The following is a 22,664-nucleotide window of genomic DNA, read 5'->3' on the forward strand; positions in this document are numbered from 1 at the left end:
GGCTGGCTCAGGCTTGGACTAGCCCATTGTTATGCTGCTATAGGTTTAGACTGCCAGGGGGATCTGACACACCAAGCTTCTCTCTCTTTCTCTCTCTCTGTGTTTCTCTCTCTCTGTCTCTCTCTCTCTCTCTCCCTTTCTCTGTCTCTCTCCCACTCTCTCTCTCTGTCATATTAATGCAGCTCATTAACTCTGTATCTTCTGGTCCCATTAACATTACTAACCATATATCTTCCAGGGACTTCTTGTGCTCCCTTGTCTTGAAGGTTCCTGGAGATCGTTGCTGCAGACCACCTGCTGCTGTGGACCTGCTCAACTGCAACAACTACTAACATCAGCCTTCCCCATAGTATCATTATTGTTGCTGCTAATGCTAATAGTAGACCTGTTGACTTCAACTGTTACAATTACGATTACCTCAGCCTTTATCATTACTCTGCTTCTCTCGCTAATTTATTTATTTATTTATTTTGCTAATCTTCACACTAGTCTACCACTATTATTGGCATTGTAACCATAAGTATGTGTCTGTTGTTGTTCATGTAACAAGGACATATGTTGTTGTTGTAACAAGAACATATGTTGTTGTTGTTGCTCTCTTTGCCTGTCTATATCCTGCATCTCATATGCAAACCTTGGGTGTCAGTATCTTACAAATGTTGAACAGGTCCACATGAAGAGATAGTGATGTACTGAATAATGTTTTGACATTGTTTTCTTGCTGAAATCTGTCTTGAGAACTAACAAGTTGGGACCAGCTGTGAAGTCTAGCCGATGCTTCTTCAACACTTCTGTTTCCTTGGAGGTCTCTGAGTTGGGTAGCACTAGTTCTTTGAGACAGCTCATTTGTAACCTTGTAATTAAATGAACTGATGTAGAGTGATGAAGAATACCATCTACTTGTGTTATGTTGTGTTGAGTTTCATAATGGGGGGGCTGTGGCTTAGTGGTAGAGTCGGTCGTCTTTCAATCGGAAGGTCGGCGGTTCGATCCCCAGCTCCATAAGGCTACATGTCAAAGTGTCCTTGGGCAAGACACTGAAACCCAAATTGCTCCCGGTGGCATAGCCAACGGGTATGAATGTGTTATCTGATTGACAGTTGGGCACTTTACATAGCAGCCTCTGCCATCAGTGTGTGAATGGGTGAATGTGACATGTAGTGTAAAAGCAGCTTTGAGTGGTCGCAAAGACTAGAAAAGTGCAATATAAGTACAGTCCATTACCATTTACCATAATTAAGTCTCAGTAGTAGTTCAGCAGATCCTGCTGCAGACATACAACTTAAAGAAATCTCAATGATCCCTGAATAGATTTGTTTTCCATTGATGTTATTGTATCAGAAAAATACCAAGTAACACAATAAATTAACAACAACTAGACACATTGTCAAAGTAGCTTTCATTTCATATTTATTGTTTCATGTTAACTGGATTAGAACAAAGCAATGACTTCTTGTTCAATTATTCTCATGCGTGAGCTCAGATGCCCTGTTAATTTAAATTACCACACTCAGAGAAGCTGAAGGGTTTCTCTTATGTATGATCAAACATGTTTAAAATAAGAATCTGATGCCCTTTCAGTAAAATCTTTTAGGACACTCAGAGCAGATAACACGTTTTTTTTTACAATTTGAACTTTCATTTCTGATCAGATTAGTCAGTTAGCTCGTCTTCAGTTTGAGAAAGAGGAGTGGGATCAGGAGTTTCAGCATCGTATAAAAGAGCTCGAAATTAAAAAGCTGGAAGCATAAACTGCTATTAAATTGCGGCAGTTAGAGTTGCAGGCTTACTCCATGCTTACTGTTGCCAGTACCGCGCCCCCGCCTGGTTCTGCTGCTGTTTTTGATGTGAGTAAACACATTTCTTTGGTTCCTGTTTTTCGCGAGTCCGAGGTAGAATCCTACTTCAGTGCATTTGAGCGCATCGCTGCTGCTTTGCATTGGCCTGAAGATGTGTGGGCTATACTATTACAGTGTAAATTAACAGGTAAGGCTCAAGAGGCCTGTGCATGCTTGTCAGTGGAGGATGGTTTGATGTATGATAAGGTTAAGAGTGCTATCCTGCGAGCTTATGAGCTAGTGCCAGAGGCATATAGACAGCGTTTCCGTGGTCTTAAGAAACTGTCAAATCAGACATACACTGAATTTGCCAGAGAAAAGAGTATTCTTTTTGACAGATGGTGTGCAGCATGTAAAACTGTTGATTCTAATTCACTGTGTGAGTTAATGTTAATAGAAGAGTTCAAGAACTGTGTGCCTGACCGCCTTGCTGTTTATTTAGATGAACAGAAAGTTTCCGCTCTGCAGCAGGCTGCTACGCTCGCTGACGAGTTTAGACTCACACACAAAAACGTGTTTGTTAGTCGTGACTTCTCTCCCCGTGACTCTTATGAGAACGCTGATGCACAAGTGCGTACTTTTGTTGCATCAGGTCCTAAGGGTAGGAGGCCCTGTTTCTTCTGCCATAAGTCTGACCATTTTATTGCTGACTGTGCGGTGTGGAAACGTAAGTAACAAGGGTCAGCTTCAAAACAGCCTAAGGGGGTGGGGTTAATTAAAATTTCTTCTAGTGTCCAACTTCCTGTTCTTAAAGAGCCAGAAGACTGTTTCAAACCGTTCATTTTTGATGGTCTGGTTTCTCTTACAGGGAAAACTGAAGATCAGCATCCAGTCACAGTGTTGCGAGACACGGCGTGCTTGCTGTCTCTTATCTTGTCTAGTGTCATGCTTTTGGGTGAACAGTCAGCCTGTGATGTGAGCGCAGTGGTAAGAGGCATTGAAATGGGTTTTGTGCCTGCACCTCTCCACTGCATTCATGTGCAGTCTCCCTTAGTTTCTGGTTTCTTTTCAGTGGGTGTCCGCTCTAGTTTCCCCATTGATGGTGTGGACTTAATTGTGGGAAATGATATTGCTGGTGGCAAAGTTTACCCTGTTCCTGAAGTTGTGAATGTTCCAATTCCAGATTCTGAACATGACCACTTAGTCCAGAATCATCCCAATATCCTCACTGTGAGTGTGTTGACCAGAGCTCAGGCCCGTAAGCCGGCACAGGATGTTGATTTGTCTGACACCTTGTTTGCTTCTGTTGTGACAGAGGATAATACCCCCTCGACAGGTACACAAGTGAACTGCACCTTGGAGGCGGAAAAGGTTACAGAGTCTGTCGGTCCTGTCCAGTCACAGTGTTGCGAGATAGAGTCTGTCACAGCACCAGTTCCTCTCCCTTTAACCAGAGAGGCTCTCATTTCTGCTCAGCAGAATGACCTGTCCCTAGCTAAATGTCTTAGCACAGCTTCTCAGAGTGCTAGTGAGTGCAAAAAGGGGCAGTCTTTCTTTTTCGATGAAGGTATGTTGATGCGCAGGTGGTTATCTCAGTCTGTTGGTACTGATGATGTTTCAGGGGAGGTTTGGGACACAGTGTACCAAATAGTTGTGCCATTCAATTGTCGGCAACATGTGCTTGAACTAGCACATGAGTACCTATGGTCCGGACATTTGGGAATAACAAAGACGTACAACTGTGTCCTAAAACATTTCTTCTGACCAGGAATGAAAGGTGATGTAGTGCTTTTCTGTAAAAGCTGTAGTGTCTGCCAGGTTGTAGGAAAACCTAATCTAGTGGTGCCCCCAGCTCCTCTGCAACCTGTCCCTGCAATTGGAGAACCTTTTGAGCATGTCATTGTTGATTGTGTTGGTCCTTTGCACAGAACAAAGTCTTCTGCTCACGGTGATGTGTGTTGCTACCCGTTTCCCGGAAGCTATTCCGTTGCGCAAGATCACTGCACCAGCAGTTAGCAAGGCATTGCTAAAGTTCTTCACCACCTTTGGTCTCCCCAAAGTGATTCAAACTGATCAAGGTACTAACTTTCTATCCAAAACTTTTAAGCAGATGTTGCAGTCTTTGGGTATATCTCACTCTGTCTCTAGTGCATATCATCCACAATCGCAAGGTGCACTTGAGCGCTGGCATCAAACATTAAAGTCCATGCTCAGCAAGTTCTGTCATGAGACGGGTAAGGACTGGGATGATGGTGTGCCTTTTGTTCTGTTTGCCATTCGTGATGCCAGACAGGAGTCTTTGGGGTTCAGCCCAGCTGAGCTTGTGTTTGGTCACAATGTGCGTGGCCCCTTGAAAGTGTTGAAGGAGAAATTTGTGTACAGTGCGTCTCCTAAACTTAATGTTTCTGATTTTGTCTCCAAGTGCAGAGAGCGTCTGCACCGTGCTGCCTTGCTGGCGAAAGAAGCTCTCTCTTCCTCTCAGGCTAGTATGAAGAAGAGGTTCGATAAGAAAGCGGTTGAGCAACAGTTCCAGCCTGGTGATAAGGTTCTTGTGTTGCTGCCTACACCTGGTTCTGCTCTCACCGCTCGCTTCTCTGGTCCCTATGTGGTAGAACGCAGAGTGTCAGATACAGATTATGTCATCCACACACCGGAGCGTAGGAGGAAAACACGTTTGTGCCGCATTAACATGCTCAAACCTTTTAATTCCAGAGCAGCTGCCAGTCAGGAGGAGCCAAAAGCTGCTGTCCCTGTAGTGGTCACCGCTTCGTTGATCTGTGTCGCAGCTGAATCTGAGGGGTTGATGGGTCCGGGTAACTGTGGTGGTAGGCTGTCCAATTCTGAGTTGTTGTCTAGCATAGATAGTCACTTGTCATACCTCCCTGAAGCCCAGTGGTGTGACATAACTGATTTGATCAGCTCTTACCCCACCTTATTTGGTCATGTGCCGTCATGCACCACTGTGTTGGAGCATGACATTGATATTGGTAATGCAAAGCCCATTAAACAGCATGCATATCGTTGTTCAATGGAGAAGAGAGAGAGCATGAAAAAAGAAGTCTGCTACTTAGTTGAAAATGGTCTAGCTAAGCCCAGCAGTAGTCCCTGGAGCTCTCCATGTTTGCTCGCACCAAAGTCAGATGGAACCCCTCGTTTCTGCACAGACTTTAGAAAAGTTAATGCAGTTACTGTGCCAGACTCTTTCCCATTGCCTCGTACGGAGGACTGTATCGACAGTGTTGGTCCTTCCATATTCATCACCAAGCTGGACTTGCTTAAGGGTTACTGGTTCCATTAACACCACGTGCGTCTGACATTTCAGCATTTGTTACTCCTGATGCCTTCATGCAGTATACAATTATGGCCTTTGGCATGAGAAATGCACCTGCTACCTTCCAGCGCCTCATGCACCTTGTGTTGGGGGATATGCAAAACTGTAATGTATATCTGGATGATGTAGTGGTGTACTCGAGCAGTTGGGAGAGTCACGTTTCTACTCTAGCTGCAGTTTTCCAGCGACTTGCAAATGCGTCCTTGACACTCAACCTTGCGAAGTTCGAGTTTGGTAAGGCTAGTGTTACCTACTTGGGGAAGCAAGTTGGACATGGTCAGGTCCGTCCTGTTGATGCAAAGGTGGAGGCTGTGTTGTCATTTCAGGCCCCCACTTCAAGGCGTGAACTTCGGCGCTTTCTGGGGATGGTGGGTTATTACCAGTGTTTCTGTAAGAACTTTTCTGTCGGGGTTGCTCCCTTGACTCGGTTATGTAGTCCTGTGGTTCCTTTTGTGTGGACAAAGGAATGTGACTGTGCATTTAGTCCTGCAAAATCTCTCCTGTGTAGTGCTCCTGTACTTGCTGCACCAAACTTCTCTCTACCCTTCAAACTTGAGGTGGATGCAAATACCATGGGAGCTGGTGCGGTGCTCCTGCAGGATGGTGAGGGTGATGTCAATCAATCAATCAATCAAATTTTATTTGTATAGCGCCAAATCATAACCAGGGTTATCTCGAGACACTTTACAGAAAGAGCAGGTCTAGACCGACTCTTTGTTAAGTTACAACAACAGACACATACTTATGGTTACAATGCCAATAATAGTGGTAGACTAGTGTGCCACCCTTTGTGCTATTTCTCTGTGAAGTTCAAGAAGCATCAACTGAACTACTCCACAATTGAAAAGGAGACCCTGGCTATGCTGTTAGCCCTTCAGCATTTTGAAGTGTATATTGGTTCCTCTCCGTCACAGTATACACAGATCATAACCCTCTTGTGTTCCTGGCGCAAATGTACAACCACAACCAGCGGTTGATGCGCTGGGCACTCCTAGTCCAGGAGTTCAACCTTGACATCCAGCACAAAAAAGGAGCTGAAAACGTGGTGGCTGATGCACTGTCCCGTGGGTGAGAAAAATCAAAATTTGCATTTGGTGTGTTTCTGTGGGTAAAGAAAATTCTGACATAGAAAGATAATGTTTAGTGATACTCCATACTGTGAATGTATGTATCTATAATGGTAGTTCCTTAATAACAAATAGTAATTACAAGTTTGTTTTTATGGGAGGGGGTGTTACGTGCTGTGTGTGTGTGTGTGTGTGTGTGTGTTTGTGTTTTCTCCCTCTCCCTGCAGGTTCCTGCTCTGCAGTAGAGGTGTGGCAGGTGTGGCTAATCTGCTGATGAGTAGGAGGCTATGAGAAGGAGAAGAGAGCTGTGGTCTCTCTCTCATTCCTCCCTTCTCATCAAGCCTGTGTGGACCAGTGTGTGGCTGGGGTAAAGTTCAGCGTGTGAACCTAGCAGGCCTCCAGTGGCAGTGAAGCCTGCAGTGATTTAGTCATTCTTTATTGTTAGTTAGCCTACTCTTTGTGTTGAAACTAGTGGTTTTCAGTTTCTCACTCGCTTTAAGTTGTTTTGTTACATTACTGAATAAACCTTTGGCCTACTTTGCTTAATCCGCTTCATCCGTTATTTTACCTGGGTTTTTCAATGTATTGTTACTGCCGTCATCCTCTTAAACATCTTTTGGGTCGTAACATACTCTTTTAATCTATATAATTTTCTGCAGAGCAGCTGAAGGATTTCTTCCCTCCGTGATTGTCCATGTGAAGTGTTAGGTTAGACTTTGTGTAAAATATTTTACCTCACTAAGAGCAGCTCAAAGGTTTCTCTCCTGTGTGAACTAACATATGTTTGAACCGACTTTGTCTATGGTTAAACCTTTTACACTCTGAGCAGCTGAGGGATTTCTCCCCTCTGTGATTGTCCATGTGAAGTGTTAGATTTGACTCACTGTTAAATCTTTTACCACACTCGGAGCAGCTGAAGGGTTTATCTCCTGAGTGAACTCTCATATGTGATCTTAGATGCCCTGTTAGTCTAGAACTTTTACTGCATTCAGAGCAGCTGAAGGGTTTCTCTCCTGTGTGAATTCTCATGTGTGAGCTCAGATTCTCTGTTAGTTTAAATGTTTTACTGCAAACAGAGCAGCTGAAGGGTTTCTCTCTGTGAACTAACATGTGTTTGGCCAAACTTCGTTTATAGATAAATGTTTTACCGCACTCCGAGCAGCTGCAGGGTTTCTCCCCTCGCCTCTGTGGTGGCTCATATGAAGTGTCAGATCAGACTTTTTATTAAACTTTTTACCACACTCAGAGCAGCTGAAGGGTTTCTCTCCTGTTTGAATTCTCATGTGTGTGGTCAGATGCTCTTTTCTGTTAAATCTGTTACTGCACTCCGGGCAGCTGAAGGGTTTCTCTCCTGTGTGAATTCTCATGTGTGAGCTTAGACGCCCTGCTAGGTTAAATGTTTTACTGCAAACAGAGCAGCTGAAAGGTTTCTCTGCTCTGTGAATAGACATATGTTTGGTCAGATAGCATTTTTGGTTAAATCTCTTACAACACACAGAGCAGCTGAAGGGTTTCTCTCCTGTGTGAATTGTCATGTGTGAGTGTAGATGCCATTTTTGGCTAAAGGTTTCACCACACTCAGAGCAGCTGAAGGGTTTTTCTCCAGTGTGAATTCTCATGTGTGAGCTTAGACGCCCTGCTAGGTTAAAAGTTTTACTGCAAACAGAGCAGCTAAAGGGTTTCTCTGCCATATGAATAATCATGTGTTGGTTCAGATTTCCTTTTTGGTTAAATCTCTTACCACACTTAGTGCAGCTGAAGGGTTTCTCTCCTGTGTTCGGTCAGATGCTGTTTATTTTTGAATGTATTTCCACACTCAGAGCAGCTATGTGATTTCTTATTATTATTTGGTCTCTTATCTTCAAAGTCTTCCACAGACTGATGTCTGATGTTCTCTGGTTTCCTTCCAATTCTCACTGTCGTCAGTCTCAGGTTCAGAAGAGACTTCAGTCTTGACTTCAGTCTCTGATTGTAAATGTCTCTCTGGATCTGAGTTCCTGGCTGGTTCTACTCCTCCACAGTCCTCTCCATCAGCTTCTGTTTCCATCTGTTCAGTTTGTCTTTGATGAAGCTGTGAGGACTGAGGTTTCTCTTCATCATCATCATTCTTTACAGAGGGTGGAGTGAAGGGGAGCTTGGTGGTATCAGCCTTCTCCAGTCCTTAAAGCTGCTCTCCCTCCTGACTGCCCCAAACTTCCTTCTGTTCCTCTTTAATGTAGGGGGGCTTGTTGTCCTCCTGGTCCAGACTGGGGCTCCACTCCTGCTGCTCAGGTTGAAGCTCTTCTTTACTCACCAACAGCTGCTGGACGTCTGCAGGACACAGTAAAAAAAAAAAAAAACAGATGTTAAAGAAAACCACCAATAAATGTCTGGTGACTGTCAGCTGTACGTACGATAATCTCATAAATTGGCTGAATGACAATATGAAACTCCTGCCTGTTGCTTGGTCACTGATCTCTATGCAGGTGTAATAGGTGTAACAACTGTTTACATACATCAAATAGAAAAGATATGGATAAAAAAAAATTTAAATTACGTTCAAGAAAACATGTGACCAATGTTCAGCAGTGATGCAGCTGAACTTCTTGATTCTCGTTGTTTTGGCGTACAGTGCCTTGTAACGCCTACAAGAGGGGAGAAATGTAAACAGTTTGTGTCCTGGGTGTGATGGGTCTGCAGTGATGTTTCCTACCAGCTTCCAGACTTTAGCAAAGGTAATCTAAGGGTGCTTTCACACCTGACAGCTTTGGACTTTACTCGGATAGTCTGTTGATTTGGAGAGGTGAGAACACACATTCGCACTCTGCTGTGAACCAAACAACTGGACCACAGTCCACCAGAAAAGATGGGTCTCGGCCCGTTTCCAAATGAACCAGGATCCGGTTGGATTCAGGCGGAACATAAACTGACTTAAAATACTAGGACTAAATACAGGAAGCAAACCAAAACACAGCCATTGTTAACGGGTGCTGACACTGGCAGAGACAGCCATGTAGCCAGGCAGCAAGACCCTATTGCATGCTTACAAAACAGCAACAATAACGGCTCCTGCCTACCTGAATGCTCTCATCCAGGTCTACACTCCGTCCCGCCCACTACGCTCTGCCAATGAAAGGCGCATGCTACTTCCATCACAACAGGGCCTGAAGTCACTAACTAGACCCTTCTCCTCTGTCACCCCCCGGTGATGGAACGAGTTACCAAACTCCATTATGTCCACAGAGTCCCTTTCACCTTTAAGAAGAAGCTAAAGACCCAGCTCTTTATGAACACCTTTGACCTTAATGACATTGATCCTATTGATGATGACATTGAGGATGTTGTTGATGTTGATAAGGATATTCATGATGATGATTATGTGACCATGTGGATGTTGATGATGATTTATTTTGATGTCTTGATCGTTGCTTGTGTTGTATTAACTCTCAGATGTACGTTGCTTTGGACAAAAGCATCTACTAAATGAAATTCTAACATTGCAACATTGTAAACTACAAGAGTTCTCAGAGATGGACACTGGCCCAATCTGGAAAGGTCTCAGAGAGATCACAAGCTACAGGCCTAAAACTGCCTACTCTGTTAATGACTTGCGCCTTGCCAATGACCTTAAGCACCGCCCACTCTCACGATCCATGGCAAGGATTACATGGATAAGGCGAGCTCACTCGCCTCCAATTCCTGTCTGACTTAACAATTCACTGCTGGGTCTCTTGAAAATCTTATCTTTATTTATTTCTCAAGTCACTCGAAGCATGTGTAATTGTAGTTTATGCATCAGAGCGGAGTGTGCACAGAGATACAGACAGATCATGTCTATACAGTAAGGAGACCGCATTTACGTTTTTCAATACGGGACGATCCTGAATGGACGAGAAGGGGACAAATCTGTGTGTATTTCTCATGCTTTGCCCCTGACTCAATAGGATCTTGATCTGTCCTGTAAATCCAGTGCGCAACCTTCATAAAGTATGAACTACATCTTCACATGCTGTGAATGAGATGAGCTCAATTTTTATCAGAGTTTAGGCTACTCGTGCTCAGGGGAGGAGACAGACGTTACAGAAGGAGCAGATATGGCACAGATGTGTGCATCTCATGCTCTGCCCCTGACTCAATAGGGTCATGATCATTCCTGTGTTTCCGTTGACCTTCATAAAGCATAAACTACATCTCCACATGCTGTGAATGAGATGAGCTGGAGGTGATCCAGGCATAGTTTATCAGAGTTATCATGCTATGCGGGGGGAGACAGTTGTTCGGAGAGGAGCAGATATGACACAGAGCTGTGCGTTTCCCATGCTCTGTACCTCTATCTGTCCATATTTCTGGGCACAGTTAAACTACGTCTCCACATGTTCATTTGCATACAGAGCGGGAAAGTAAGATCCGATCACAAGTGGTCACTGAAGCCGCATGTGAAGGGCTCGTTAAGGCTCGGTGTGAACAGCTGTGCTAAGAGCTCACCAATTGTGATCAGATGACCCAGGACATATGATGTGGATAATGCCAGGTCTGAACAGGGCCAATGAGTTCTACTGTCACTTTGAGTGACAATGGGACAGTCCTGAAACCTGTCCTGTGACTCCACTAAGCAGCTCATTTCCTCCACGGTGACAACTCTCTATCATAAGCCCCTTTCACACTTAAAATATAGGAAATTCACTACCTGATATTTTAAGGAGCCTGCCTTTCAGACATGTACCTCACAGTGGGTGATTTTAGGGGCCTGCGGAGGCGAGCAGTAAAGAGAATATAGCAGCGAAACTACGCTTGTAGTGGACAACGAGATTGTGGTGAATGTTCCTGACTTTTACCTGCTGCATTCACACATGCAGCCCACCGTTACATCGTGTGACATTTGCAGGAGAGAAGAACATGTGCAAGGGGCTTTGGAGAGAGATGTTAACTTCAAAAAACAGAACCCCCACAAAGCAGCCACACCTGACTCTGCCTCTCCCTTAAAGCACTGTGCTGATCAGCTGTCTCCAGTGTTTACAGACATTTTAGACACCTCTCTGGAGACATGCCTCATACCAGCTTGCTTCAAGTTCTCTCCATTATCGTTCTTGTGTCCGAAAGACTGAGGACCACAGGACTTAATGACCACATAACATTCCCCCTGACCTCTGTGGTGATTAGGGATGCAGCGATTAACCTGATTCACTATTAACTGCACTTTAAAACATCACACTTATTTATTCACAAAGGCTCCGATACACCTGGTGTTTCTGTTCTCTCTCTCAAAAAAGGGACTTGTTGGGCGCCGGTTTAGCTCAGTGCTTAAATCGGTGACCATATACAGAGGCTACAGTCCTCGATGCGGCGGCCCCAGGTTCAAGTCCCGCCCTCAGTCCCTTGCCACGTGTCATCCCCACTCTCTCTTCCCCCATTTCCACCACTATCCACTGTCCTCTCTCTAAAATAAAGGCATACAAAAGGGGCGGGTACATCGTTTTTGGCGCGGAATGAACGACACCTGTGGGTGCACCAGTCTATTGTGCCATGCTTATCAAGAGACATGGAGGCTACCTTAGCTTTATAATGGAGGATGGGTCTTGCAGAGAATCTTTGTATCCACCTGAAGTAAGGAGTCAAGTTGTGGGAGCAAAAATTATCAGGAAGTTTGTCAAGACGACGAATCCCCCGCCTACAAAACCTGACGGAAAAAAGTTGCGACTAAAGTGTCAAACACGTCGAACTTGATACAGTATCTGCGAGATCCCTACCTAACACTACCCCTTCCAAGTAACTGATGATAAAATAATTACTGATACTACATTAGTGGCAAGATACTGGATGAAACACTGAGTTGGTGGGGCATTCAACAAAACCGTGTCACTTACAATCAATGGTGTAGTGGTGAAAGTTGAGCTTTCAGTTCAACGTAAACAAACAGCAGTAAAGCGGAGCTTGTAGACTTCCAGCACTATACCATGGGATTTAATTAATTAGGGCACAAGCACTGAACGCAGTGACCCTGCTACGCAGGACCCTATTGGAATTCAAGGAATTATTTCGCACAAAGTAATCGCATATTTGGCGGCTTTAACATGCCCCAGAACTCATGAAAGTTGACGTGTGCAGGAGAAATTTACGTGTAATAGTGCTTTTGTGCATGGGTGAGGCAAAATGGCTCCCTAGCGCCCCCTAAAGTTCAGCCCCTCCAACAGGTTTCACCTACGTGCACCAAATTTAGTACACATATATGTATCATGTCAGGACCTACAAAAAAGTCTATTATGGACATACGCTAAACCCAACAGGAAGTCAGCAATTTTGTATTTTGTGGTCATTTTTGGCCTATTTCACCATATTCACAGGGTCCATACTTTGATGAACTCTTCCTAGGGACTTCATCCGATCCTCTTCAAATTCTGTCAGTACATTGAGAAGACACTGAAGATTAAAAGTTATTAAAAGCTTGAGTTTTCATCAAGGGGCGTGTCTGTGGCGGCACAGGGAATATGACACTCGATATGATACCTTGCCATAACATTTATCCTGCTATAGCTTAGCTGTACTTCATCATAACTGCACCAAATTTCATGTGCTAAGAGTCCCACCCTGAACACATTTACATGCAAATTTCTTTGTCTTAGCTATAATGTCACTCATATACAATGTTCAATCAGCTTCAAATTTCACATGTATGATGCCAGACATGGCCTGAACAGATCTACATATTAATTTTTGCTCATAGTCATCGTGCCACCTACTGGTAAGAGCCAGTACTAACTCTCATATACAATCTTCAATCAGCTTCAAATTTCACATGTATGATGACATTCACAACCTGAACAGATCTACAAATTTGGGTCATGCCGATAGCACCGCCTACTGGTGCACAACCCGTGGCTTCAGTACATCCTGTACTTCATGCACAACCCGCGACACACCCCAACTTGCACATGGGTGCGATGGCCCGTTCATCACCGCTTGCAGCTTCAAATGCATATGAGTTATTCATAACACTGTATGAGAGATGTCCTCAGTTTCTTCCATTTTAACTTAAACAGTTATAGTCAGGATTTTCTCAGGCACCATGTACAGTAAGATTACATTCATTACCTAAGATAGATTACTTAAAGATGGGCATGGATGACACTTCAGATCGCTTCTTTATTAAGCTATCATTGTTGAAGTATTATGTATGCTTCAAAGGGCAGCAACAGTTTCAGTCCAAAAGCCAATTAGAGGTTTTTTTTCATCCATATTTCCCATTTAAAAGTTTGGACTGTATTATTTGATTACTGTGTTACTTCTGTTTCAAAAGGCAACAATAAATAATGAACATTTCTTAAGAATTGATTTTTATACATTAGTAATGCGAAATTAATTTATGCATAACAATCATGTAACCGTGATTAGTCCTCAGACTCATTATCGTACCATCACAATCTGTAATAGTTGCATCCCTAATGGTGATGAAGTGTTTTCAGCACCTTGTGCTTTCACACCTCAAAAACAACACAGACCCCCTCCTGGGGGGTATACTACGATGCACATTAATAAATCTGACATCAAGTACGTCCGATGTAAATATATCCTTTAAAAATAACTTCCTAAAAAGACAGTGAAGTCAAACTCCCTCTGCGATTTGGTTGTTCTCAGCTCTTCAAATCACACTGCATTTATTGTGCAATGTGTTTTACGAGTTACGAATACCTATGAGACTGTTTTAGTCCCATAATCTGGACTCATCAGCAACTTTGCCAGGAACCTATGCATTCAACAATAATCCCTCTGCTACAGGACAATCTATAGTTACTGGAATGCCTAACATATGTTTTTAACTGGTTTCTGAAAGACTAAACAGTGTCAGTAGAACATTAAGATATAGCCAGGGCATCCACAAGTTATGTGCTATGGCCTCAAAAGCACGATCACCACGAGTCTCAAGGCGTGTTCGTGGGACAGACAGCGGAGTATATTGGACCTTGGAGAAAGAACTGATGAGTAGCCTATGGGTGGATGAGTTCTGCCAATGTGGCCCGCTCTATCAAAATCAGTCGGATGTCGCAACAGCTCATTGCGAGATAAAAGTGGATTTTATCGATATACATATCGATTTTGGGTCGTTTTGGGGTTTTGTCTGATTTTAAATAAACAAAGTCTTGGCATTCAGACTATATAACTTATATAATCAAATTCAGTCGATAAATATAAATGGTAAATGGTAAATGGACTGTACTTATATAGCACTTTTCTAGTCTTTGCGACCACTCAAAGCTGCTTTTACACTACATGTCAAATTCACCCATTCACACATACATTCATATACTGAGGGCAGAGGCTGCTATGTAAAGTGCCCAACTGTCAATCAGTTATCACATTCATCCCCGCTGGCTATGCCACCGGGAGCAATTTGGGGTTCAGTGTCTTGCCCAAGGACACTTCGACACGTAGCCAGAGGGAGCTGGGGACCGTACCTCCGACCTTCCGGGAATGCTGATTCAGCATTCACACTATTGTTATCCTGTTCTTTATTTTTATTTTTCCACTAATTTTTATTCTTTCTTTCGACGTGCTTCTACTTCTGCATACTTTGTACTACAAAAAGCATTCAACTATCTACTTCTACTTTTTACATTTCTACTCTTTATACTTTTTTAAATATTCAGCTTTTTGTACCTTTTTGTACAATGAAAACAGATGGGAAACATGTTCAACTTCACTTTAAGTCCTTCAGCTTTGAAATGCTACTGCTTCAGCACACTTTCACTCACAGACTTCATTTTTGCTTTTAAATGTTCACAGTTTGTTCTATTATACTTGTATTCAGCTTTCTGCTATCTTTTACGGTGTTTGAATCATCACTGTTTAAGTTTGATGCTGTTTTTCGCCTTTTTCAGATTTTAACATTAGTGTGTATTTCGCGGAATGTTCGGGGCTAGAGTGAAGATTTGGAAATTAGAGTGGAAAGGTTGTTTAAAATATTTCAAACTTCTTCCAAACAAATTGCTCCTCAGCCCACAATTTTCACTCCACACACATAATTTTACGCTCAAAATGTAGGAAATCTTCTCCTCTACCGCTGATTAAATTCTGAAGCCAAACGGATTAACAGTTATGGCACAATGAGCTTTAAAGCAACTGGAGCGCTGAAATACTGTCCATCTACTGTAAAGTAAGCTTCTTCTTCCTCACCAGTGTTTCCAGAGTTTTTTCAGCAACGGGGGGGGGTTAATTAGTTGATCGCAATTACTCGCATATATCAATGATTTCTGTGAGAAGCACATCACATACAGACTTCCACACTCTAATTGTACTGTCTCTTTGTCTCTTTACTTCACTTTATTATGTTTTAATTCACAAACTACTTTAATCTGATCACTTGGCTTTGCTTCACTCCCCCAACACACCTGCACCTCTGCTCTGTGCATAGCTGCTGGCCCCGCCCCCTCTTTCTGTCTGTCTCTCTGTCTGCTTTGTTGACTGCCTTCATCAGAAGTCTGTTTAATTACATTACAAAAGTTAAATATTTTCTCTTGCAATTCAAAACGGCAAGTGAGCTGCAAGTGCACAAGGGACATTATTAATGACGAGCGATCAAAACGATCAATCGATCCTTACCAAATGACATCGGCGAACGACCTCTGGAGCGGACCTCTCCGTCGTTTAATTGCAACTTCAGGACACGTTATAGAAATCTGAAAAACGTGTGTAGCAGAAACACTGCTCACCTTCAGCTATTTCTTCCTAACGTTCAGCTTCCTCCTCCTCACCTTTAGCTACATGTTCCTCACTTGCAGCTTGATTTTCCTCACTTTAAGCTTCATCTTCCATACCTTCTGTTTCTTCTTCTTCTTCTTCCTCACTTTGAGCTTAATATCCCTCACATTCTGCCTAATGTTCCTCACCTTTTTAATCTTTTCAACAGCTTTCAGCAGTTTACTTCACATTTCTGCATTTTTAGCTTTCAGCATTCCCATGCATTTTCTGCAAGGAATTGCAATTTTTCTAGTTGTCTAAATTATTCTTTAGGTGACTCGCGAGCCACCCATGGGACACCTCCAGCCAGCTGATCAGTTACAAATGAAATGTAAAATAGTAATCCATCCAACAACATTTTGAGCTACAAGAAATACTTTGAACCAAGAGAGCGCTCCTGTGCTGTCAGTAAACATCACAGCATGTATAACTGATCGTGATCGAAAACGTGGCGCCTGTGGTACATGTGAGTATGGGCGTGCACATGGCTTTGGTTGTGCACGTGGTCATGTACATGGGCTTGTGTACACACAAGCATGTGAAACACATGACCATAGTATATTCTCAAGTTAAGTTTTTTAACTTAAAATTGTATATTGTGTGCATGTGCGTGTGTGCATACACGTGGGTATGTGCATGCATGTGTGTGTGTGTGTGTGTGTGTGCGCGTGTGTTTGCTTCATGGATGACTTGTGACAAAGGGTGAACAGTATAGTATTTGTGTATGTGTTTGTGCAAACATATCTAGATAAACGTGTTTTATGTTTCACGATTCATTTGAATAAACACCTAAAAATGTACAGCAAACTTCTAAAAATCATGACTCTGTGACAGTGATTATTTAATGCTACTTAATATTTGGAGAACAAAAAAAATAATGATATCGCTGGAACGCTAAAAATCCCCTCTTTCCGACAATGGATAAAACTCAAAATGTGTTTTTGGCTCAAAGTGGCTGAAAATGATAGAGCAGCTCACAGATATTCTGGGGCCTAGGAGCTAGCTGCGGCTAACGCGCTCTGTGCGTCTATGAACATTAGCTAAAGGCTCGGCTCCCTGAAACATTAGTAGGAAACACGTTTCCAGCAGTGAAAGAAAACCAACCTGCTCTCCGCAGCTTTGTATCAGGTGTTAAAATCACATCCAGCAGTTTTCTTTGGCGGTGGAGCTCCTCTTCGTATCCGCATGTTGATGTTTGTCCTGCCTCGTCTCTGATAACCGCAGCGAGCAGCAGCTGTCTGAATAAATCCTTAAGATCCTGAAACCCGGACATTTTCCACACATCCAAGAGTCAAAGAAGGAAAAGACAACTGAACGCTGACGTCTTTTCTACGATTACGCCGGGGACACATCGAATGCCGAAGCGCTGTGAAGCGCCGCGCAACGGAAATCGCGCGCGAGCTGGAGCACTTCCCTTCACACCAGACGCGCATTTCTCTGCGCCGGTTGACAAGCGCCTCTGCTCCTCAGCTGTCGTTTACTCCTTCTTCTTCTCTGGTGTTTTACAGCAGCTGGAATCCATGAAGTTGCATTACTGCCACCTTCAGTTACTCATCTTCTTTTTCCTCAATCATTTTATATTCTGTTTAACAGTCCAGTCACAGTCAGTAAAGTCCACACCTCCTCCCTCCCTTGCGTACCTTCTGCGCACTCAAGAATACTTTTAACACTTTTTTCTGCTCTTCCTATCCTCTCCAACTTATTCATCATTATTTGTCTTTCCTGTCTGTATTTATCACATGACACTAGTATATGTGCTGTTGTTTCCGGCTCATGACAATGCTCACACAGTCCTGTTGGGTGTCTCCCTCTAATGTGCAGAGTGCTGTTTAAGTTGCTATGTCCAATCCTCAGTCTTGCTATTATAACTTGTTCTTTCCTTTTATGTCCTCTGTTTCTTGATGATCTTACTGTATTTTGTATTGAATACAAGTGCCTTCCTTTTGTCTCAGTGTTCCAGTTTTGTTGCCACACAATACTTTTACCTTCTGACTTTGATAGTTTAATTTCTGCTTCAATAGCTGTTCTTTTAACCGCCTCCTTTGCCAGTTTGTCTGCTCTTTCATTTCCAATAATACCTACGTGTGCAGGGACCCACAGAAACACAACATTACAATTCCTTTTCAGTCTTTCAACAGAGGTCAATACTTTGAATACAGCAGCACCTGTGAGAGGCTCCTTTGACCCGTCAGTAAAAACTTGAACCCAGTCCTTATATTTGTTTTCTACAAGATGGTAAAATTCATTGACTAAATCTGTCTTTTTATTGATTTGCTTAATCGCAGTAGCTCAAAGTCCACTGTTCGCTTCTCATGCAGCCAGAGAGGTCTTTCAGGCCATATTGTAGTCTCTGCAAACTCTTTTCCAAACACTGCTCTTTCCTTCTCCCAGCACGCCTGCAGCACACTTTTTGTAGGGTGGTCATCACCCTGCCCTTTTATGTTAACCCAGTAGTGGGCCATCAGCTGCTTTCTCCTCAAGCACAATGGCATTTCCCCTGCTTCCACCTGGAGCACACATACAGGAGAAGATCTGACTGCTCCTATACTCAATCTTAGTGCTTGTGCCTGGATTACATCTAAGCCTGCCAACACTGATTTTGCTGCTGACCCATATACTACACTCCCATAATCTAGCCGGGATCTGATTAGGGACACATAGATGTGCTTCAGCGATGTAAAATCTGCACCCCACCGCAATCCTACAAGGCATCTCATTACATTTAACACTTGTTTGCACTTTTTGATCATTTGACTGACGTGGTCTCTCCAGGTTAACCTCTGGTCAAAGTGTACCCATAGAAAGCGAAAGCTGTCAACTTTTTCTATTTCTTCACCATACATTTTTTAACTGCAATTTGTTAGTTTCTTTCTTGTAAAGAAAACAACTTTCGACTTTTCCACTGAAAACTTAAATCCCCATTTAGTTCCCCATCTCTCGACTTGACTGATTCCTTCCTGTATTTTCTTGACGACATGCTCAAAATTCCTCCCCCTTTTCCACAAGGCACCATCATCTGCAAACAAAGATCTCCCCATTCCTCCTGAAACACTCTCAAAACTACACATAATCATTACTGCAAATAATGTTGGACTTACTACGCTTCCCTGTGGCGTACCATTCTCAACTTCATACTGGTTGGAAAGTTCTGCCCCTATTCTCACCTGAATAGTTCTTCCATTTAAGAAGTCCATCACCCAGTTAAAAATCCTTCCTCCAATCCCCATTAGAGGCCCTCTTTCCATAGCATGTAATATGCTTTCTCAACATCAAAAAACACTGCTCCTACCATCTCTTTGTCAGCATGCTTTTGCTCTCTAATAGGAAGATTAACCTCTCATTTACCATCCTTTCCATTAGCTTACAAACATGTGACGTTAGAGCTATGGGTCTATAATTCCCTGGCTTGTTTGCATCTTTCCCAGGTTTCCGTATTGGAATGATGACTGCTTCCTTCCAGCTCTTTGGCATTCTCCCTTCTTCCCACACCTTGTTATATAGCGTCAATAACTTCCCAAGGCTTCTTTCACTTAGATGCTTGAACATGCAGTAACATATTTCATCTTTCCCTGGTGCAGTTTGCCCGGTTTTATTAAGAGCCCTCTTCAGCTCATCCATGGTAAAAGGGACATTTTCCATTCCCTCAAAACTCACTTTTCTACAGAGTGCCTCTCTGTTTTCTGCTTTTGTTCTTTCTCTGCCTCTTTGACCTCCTTCTGATAAGTTATTTGTGCTATGCACCTCCATCTATCAGAACAGGATAACTCCACTCTCTTCTATCCCCTCCCATTTTCTTAATCGTCCCCCACACTTCCCCTACTTTCGTTGAGCTTCCTATGGAGTCACAAAACTGTCTCCAGTGATTCTTTTGGCCTGTCTTATCGTCCTTCTCACTGCTGCCTGAGCTTGCTTACGTACTGGATTAAGTGCTGAAAGTTCTTTTCACTAGTCTAAAAGCTTTGTTTCTGCTTCTCACTGCCTCCTTACATTTATTGTCCCACCATGGTACTGTCTTGTTCTTTTTCTTTCCTTTACTTTTTGGGATAGCTTTTGCTGCAGCTGCTATAATGCTTTGTTTTATTTTGCAATCAAGCATTTCCACACTCAGTTCCTCACTGACCTGGCTTAGTAGTTCGTCTCCTTCCTCCATAAATATCTCCAAGTTTGCTTTTGCAAATATCCACTTTCCCCCACCACCCTCTACTCCCTGTGGAGAAGCAATATTAATTTTGCACCACACTGGATAATGGTCACTCCCTAAAGTTCCTCTTTGATACACTGACCAGTCACATATTGCTGCAATACTGTTTGATACTAGAGTCAAGTCTAATGCTGATCCCTTTCAATCAATCAATCAAATTTTATTTGTATAGCGCCAAATCATAACCAGGGTTATCTCGAGACACTTTACAGAAAGAGCAGGTCTAGACCGACTCTTTGTTAAGTTATTCAAAGAGAGGCCCAACATCAATCCACCATGAGTAGCACTTAGCAATTCGGCACATTGGCAGAAAAACTTCCTTTTAACAGGCAGAAACCTCGAGCAGAACCAGACTCATGTTGAACAGCCATCTGCCTCGACTGGATGGGCCGAAAATGGGATAGAAGGAGATGCAGGATAGAGACAGGCAAAGAGAGCAACAACAACATATGTTCTTGTTACCACAACAACATATGTCCTTGTTACATGAACAACAACAGACACATACTTATGGTTACAATGCCAATAATAGTGGTAGACTAGGGTGAAGATTGGCTAAATAAATAAATAAATAAATAAATTAGCGAGAGAAGCAGAGTAATGATAAAGGCTGAGGTAATCGTAATTGTAACAGTTGAAGTCAACAGGTCTACTATTAGCATTAGCAGCAACAATAATGATACTATGGGGAAGGCTGATGTTAGTAGTTGTTGCAGTCGAGCAGGTCCACAGCAGCAGGTGGTCTGCAGCAACGATCCTCAGGAATCTTCAAGACAAGGGAGCACAAGAACTCCCGGGAAGATATGTGGTTAGTAATGTTAATGGGACCAGAAAATACAGAGTTAATGAGCTGCATTAATATGACAGAGAGAGAGAGAGAGAGAGTCAGAGAGAGAGGGAGAGAGAGAGATAGAGAGAGAGAGTCAGAGAGAGAGGAAGAGAGAGAGAGAGAGAGAGAGTCAGAGAGTCAGAGAGTCAGAGAGAGAGAGAGAGAAGCTTGGTGTGTCAGATCCCCCCGGCAGTCTAAACCTATAGCAGCATAACTATGGGCTAGTCCAAGCCTGAGCCAGCCCTAACTATAAGCTTTATCAAAGAGGAAAGTTTTAAGTCTACTCTTAAGAGAAGAGAGGGTGTCTGCCTCCCGGACCTTGACTGGTAGATTGTTCCAGAGGAGGGGGGCCTGGTAATTGAAGGCTCTACCTCCAACACTACTCTTAGAGACTTTAGGTACCACAAGCAGGCCTGCATCCTGGGAGCGCAATGTTCTAGAGGGGTAATATGGCACTATGAGCTCTTTAAGATATGATGGTGCCTGACCATTAAGAGCTTTGTAAGTAAGAAGAAGGATTTTAAATTCTATTCTAGATTTTACAGGAAGCCAGTGCAGAGAGGCTCATACAGGAGAGATGTGCTCTCTCTTCCTAGTTCTTGTCAGCACACGTGCTGCAGCATTTTGTACCAGCTGCAGAGTTTTTAGTGACTTATTAGGGCAGCCTGATAGTAACGAGTTACAATAATCCAACCTGGAAGTAACGAATGCATGGACTAGTTTTTCTGCATCGTTTTGAGACAAGATGTGTCTGATTTTTGCTATGTTGCGAAGATGAAAGAAGGCTGTCCTTGATATTTGTTTTATGTGGGAGATGAAGGACATATCCTGATCAAATAGAACTCCCAGATTCCTAACAGTAGTGCTGGATGCCAGGCTGATGCCATCTAGGGCAGCTATATCATTAGAGAAAGAATCTCTCAGGTGTTTTGGGCCGAGCACAATAACTTCAGTTTTGTCTGAATTAAGTAGCAGAAAGTTTCTAGTCATCCAGATCTTTATGTCCTTAAGGCATGCTTCTAGTTTAGATAGCTGATTGGTTTCGTCTGGCTTCATAGATAAGTATAATTGAGTATCATCTGCATAAAAATGAAAATTTCCTCATGATATTACCCAGAGGAAGCATATATAAGGTAAAAAGAATCGGTCCGAGCACAGAACCTTGTGGAACTCCATGACTAACTTTGGTTTGCATAGAGGACACATCATGAACATTAACAAACTGAGATCGATCTGATAGATAAGATTTAAACCAACTTAGTGCAGATCCTGTAATGCCAATTAAATGTTCTAATCTCTGTAACAGGATGTGATGGTCTATCGTGTCGAAAGCGGCACTAAGATCTAACAGGAAGAGTACAGAGAGAAGTCCTCTGTCTGAAGCAGTAAGTAGATCATTTGAAACTCGCACAAGGGCTGTCTCAGTGCTATGGTGGACTCTAAATCCTGACTGAAAGTCCTCAAATAAACTGTTGTTATGAAGAAAGTCACATAATTGATTAGCAACTGCTTTCTCAAGGATCTTTGAGATAAAAGGAAGGTTAGATATAGGTCTATAGTTAGCTAAGGTGCCTGAATCTAGGGTAGGCTTTTTAAGAAGTGGCTTAATTACAGCTAGTTTGAAAGGCTGGGGTACATAGCCCGTCGATAAAGACATATTGATCATATCTAGTAAAGAAGTGCTAATTGAGGGAAAGACTTCCTTAAGCAGCTTGGTTGGAATCGGGTCTAAAAGACCGGTTGATGG

General features: G+C 42.9%; 1 pseudogene; it reads right to left on the bottom strand.

The window, feature by feature from the left end:
* Positions 1-6,914: 6,914 nt before the first annotated feature.
* Positions 6,915-17,239, bottom strand: LOC138585216 (gastrula zinc finger protein XlCGF57.1-like; annotated as a pseudogene).
* Positions 17,240-22,664: the final 5,425 nt, after the last annotated feature.

This window comes from Semicossyphus pulcher, unplaced genomic scaffold (genome assembly GCF_022749685.1).
Source record: "Semicossyphus pulcher isolate SPU_LCO1_2020_fin unplaced genomic scaffold, fSemPul1.0.p SCAF_11, whole genome shotgun sequence".
Taxonomy (NCBI): Eukaryota; Metazoa; Chordata; class Actinopteri; order Labriformes; family Labridae; genus Semicossyphus; species Semicossyphus pulcher.